Source organism: Oncorhynchus gorbuscha, linkage group LG14, assembly GCF_021184085.1.
Source record: "Oncorhynchus gorbuscha isolate QuinsamMale2020 ecotype Even-year linkage group LG14, OgorEven_v1.0, whole genome shotgun sequence".
Lineage (NCBI taxonomy): Eukaryota > Metazoa > Chordata > Actinopteri > Salmoniformes > Salmonidae > Oncorhynchus > Oncorhynchus gorbuscha.
The window spans coordinates 79509956-79513984 of NC_060186.1; the positions used below are offsets into that span (position 1 = coordinate 79509956).

At 47.8% G+C, this 4029-nt stretch overlaps 1 long non-coding RNA gene across 4 annotated transcripts; it reads right to left on the reverse strand.

The window, feature by feature from the left end:
* Positions 1-1193: 1193 nt before the first annotated feature.
* LOC123995459 lies at positions 1194-2569 on the reverse strand. Of its 4 annotated transcripts, none has more exons than XR_006831843.1 (4): positions 2432-2560; positions 2286-2341; positions 2042-2191; positions 1194-1306 (listed from the first exon to the last, which is right to left on the reverse strand). It is a non-coding gene; the product is annotated as an uncharacterized LOC123995459 (long non-coding RNA). The 4 variants fall into 4 exon arrangements; XR_006831844.1 differs by having other exon boundaries at positions 1201-1306; positions 2012-2191; positions 2432-2569; XR_006831842.1 differs by having other exon boundaries at positions 1218-1306; positions 1982-2191; positions 2432-2569.
* Positions 2570-4029: the final 1460 nt, after the last annotated feature.

Consider the following 4029-nt stretch of genomic DNA (forward strand, 5'->3'; position numbering starts at 1 on the left):
GATTACTCTAAATCAAACAGCCTACACTAAGGGACAGGTAATGTATGAACATATGAGGGAGAGCTGACAAGTTAGAAAACTTTAGAATTTGAACTACCAGAAACAAATCTGTTCATACAAGTGTATTACAAAAACACAAATTCCCTTTTACTCCAGGCCCAGTCTGTTCCCAAACAGCAAGCACATGGTAGGCAGAAGAGAACATAATATTTTAAGGACAAGGTTTTTTGAAAGTCAAATGGTTTATTGAGCAAATCATGCAAGAGTAGCAGGAACACCAGGCTAAATCAAAAGCATAACCGTAGAACCTAAAAGTGTGTCAGCAATATCGCTACATCAGAAGTCAATTTAGTCGTATGTTTATAAAAACAATTCATAACATTGTATCATCCACCCCTGTATACAATTTGCATGACGATGTACAAGTGAAGGAGATCCTCATTTCAAACAAGCGCATTAGTTCGCACATTTCCCCACCTCAGTTACCTTTACCCTTTTCTGCAATAGGCACAGTAACAGGCATAAGACGATTAAGGAGTTGGCCAAACCAAATTATGATCTCCCGAGTTGAGTGGTCTGTTCAAGGCTTGTCGCTTCTGCTGAGGCGCGGGGGCCTGTCGCTTCTGCTGAGGCGCCGGGGCCTGTCGCTTCTGCTGAGGCGCCGGGGCCTGACGCTTCTGCTGAGGCGCCCGGGCCTGACGCTTCTGCTGAGGCGCCCGGGCCTGACGCTTCTGCTGAGGCGCCCGGGCCTGACGCTTCTGCTGAGGCGCCCGGGCCTGACGCTTCTGCTGAGGCGCCCGGGCCGGACTTCACACTTGACGTGGCATTGTGGCCAGTACCTTCTGCTGACGTGGCATTGTGGCCAGTACCTTCTGCTGACGTGGCATTGTGGCCAGTACCTTCTGCTGACGTGGCATTGTGGCCAGTACCTTCTGCTGACGTGGCATTGTGGCCAGTACCTTCTGCTGACGTGGCATTGTGGCCAGTACCTTCTGCTGACGTGGCATTGTGGCCAGTACCTTCTGCTGACGTGGCATTGTGGCCAGTACCTTCTGCTGACGTGGCATTGTGGCCAGTACCTTCTGCTGACGTGGCATTGTGGCCAGTACCTTCTGCTGACGTGGCATTGTGGCCAGTACCTTCTGGTGGCCAGTACCTTCTGCTGACGTGGCATTGTGGCCAGTACCTTCTGCTGACGTGGCATTGTGGCCAGTACCTTCTGCTGACGTGGCATTGTGGCCAGTACCTTCTGCTGACGTGGCATTGTGGCCAGTACCTTCTGCTGACGTGGCATTGTGGCCAGTACCTTCTGCTGCGTGGCATTTGGACCTTCTTGCCAGTACCTTCTGCTGGTTGGCATTGTGGCCAGTACCTTCTGCTGACGTGGCATTGTGGCCAGTGCTGCATTGTGGCCAGTACCTTCTGCTGACGTGGCATTGTGGCCAGTACCTTCTGCTGACGTGGCATTGTGGCCAGTACCTTCTGCTGACGTGGCATTGTGGCATTGTGGCAGTACCTTCTGCTGACGTGGCATTGTGGCCAGTACCTTCTGGACATTGTGGCCAGTACCTTCTGCTGACGTGGCATTGTGGCCAGTACCTTCTGCTGACGTGGCATTGTGGCCAGTACCTTCTGCTGACGTGGCATTGTGGCCAGTACCTTCTGCTGACGTGGCATTGTGGCCAGTACCTTCTGCTGACGTGGCATTGTGGCCAGTACCTTCTGCTGACGTGGCATTGTGGCCAGTACCTTCTGCTGACGTGGCATTGTGGCCAGTACCTTCTGCTGACGTGGCATTGTGGCCAGTACCTTCTGCTGACGTGGCATTGTGGCCAGTACCTTCTGCTGACGTGGCATTGTGGCCAGTACCTTCTGCTTGAGTACGTGGCATTGTGGCCAGTACCTTCTGCTGCTGACGTACCTTCTGCTGACGTGGCATTGTGGCCAGTACCTTCTGCTGACGTGGCATTGTGGCCAGTACCTTCTGCTGACGTGGCATTGTGGCCAGTACCTTCTGCTGACGTTGCATTGTGGCCAGTACCTTCTGCTGACGTGGCATTGTGGCCAGTACCTTCTGCTGACGTGGCATTGTGGCGAGTAGCGTTAGCATTTGGACCAGACACCACACTTGCTTGGGCATAGGATCCAGTTGGTTCAGGTCCAGTGTAGGCAAGATGCCCATGAGCGTTACCTAGGAAACAAAGAAAACATTGTGGTAAAATGCCAGCCTTAATTTGGATCGGAACTAGACCTGTGATTTGACCTTGATGTAAAGCAAAACGCACCTTTAAGTGTAAAACAAGTTATCCCTCCAATTAGCAGGCAACAAATCCAAGAAACACTACAAAACAGTCAGACAGTTAAACATCAGTAACCAGTGAACACTTTAAGACAATGTAAACCAATCAGATGAACGCATTGAAAAACTAACCTCAAAGAGAGTCCAAAAGTCACTGCCATTTTAGTGATCAAAACCACAACAGTATTCAAGAACTAATTCTCGACAGCCTGCCAGAATATCCCGGTTGCTATTTTATAACAGCTGTTTTGGTTGCACCTCATAAAGGACTCCCAGACCCTTCTCACCTGGCTGGCTAATTATGTACAGCTGTCAGCCAATGAACTTCATTTCCACTGGTTCAATCAATTTCCCAAATGCGATTAGGTGCAGTCATCTGTTGACGTATGGTGAACAACAGAGAGAGAATTGGACGACAAAAGAAAGACCAAATTCAGTTCAACAACTTACAAAAAAACAGACAATTGATGAACGCAAATTACATTTCATACATGTTCATTTGTCTGTAGCTGCCAAATTCTGATCTTTTTCCCACTAATTGGTCTTTTCACCAATCAGGTCAGCCGTTTTGCCAGCAACGCGGGGCAAAAGGTCAGAATTGGGCTGCCTGTGTAAACTCAGCCTGTGTGACTGGGACCAAACTGACTATGAGGTAGTATGTGATTGCGTCCATACAGACTTCAGCCACTTTCCAAAGCTTAGACGTTGCTGAAGTCTGCCAGATCTTACATCGCCTTGATAGGTATTTTAAGTATCAACAAACTACATCATATGTCAGTGGATGACACAGTTGATAATGTGGCACGCAACCATTGGTTGTTGCGTTGCCTCACTTTAGCTGAAGAAACTGACCTATTGCTGTGTTACACAGGGAGCCCAATTCTAATTGTTTTTCCAATTATTAATGTTTTGAGCAATCACATCAGATCTTTTCACATCAGATTTTAGTCTTTTTTTATCAGAATTGGGATGCCTTGGTAATGCAGCCTATGAGGGAGTTCTCCTAACCTGAACCGCAGTGCACCGGTCTATGGAAGGTGATGTGAAAAGGCAAAAGCAGTGAGGGAGGATTACCCTTCTCAAATCGTACAGTTAGTGGTGTAATGGAGGATATACGCGGGTGTACCACTTTGTTTTCAATGGAAATTTTGTGTACTCAATTCTTAATCCCCACTGATGTGTATCAAAGTAGTATAGTGGAGGTATATGCTGTATCAATTCATAAGGCTGATGGAACAGATCAGAATGTTAGGATCCAAATGTTGAAAAACTATTATTTCTTCACATTTGAAGTGCATGAATATGCACACGGTGGTAGGCCTATTCAGAATGCTCCAAAATGCCACACCAGAGCAGGCTGGTGGGAGGAGCTAGAGGAGGACAGACTGATTGTAATGGCTGGAATGGAATCAATGGAACGGAGTCAAACATATCAAACATATTGGAAACTCTGTTCCATCAATTCCATTCAAGGCCATGAAAATAAGCCCATCCTCCTTTAGCTCCTCTGCTGCACCTCACATTTGAGCAGTTTTATGTACAGATATTTGGACAGAGATGGTAATATCCATTATAGATCAGACACACCGGTAGGATTGTCTAATGTTTGCCTGCCGATTAGTATTTAGCACCTCCGAACAGGGTCGACAGTCAATCTCTGAGGGTCGACAGTCAATCTCTGAGGGTCGGCATTCAATGTCTTGACTGCCAACCCTCAGAAAACAGATCTT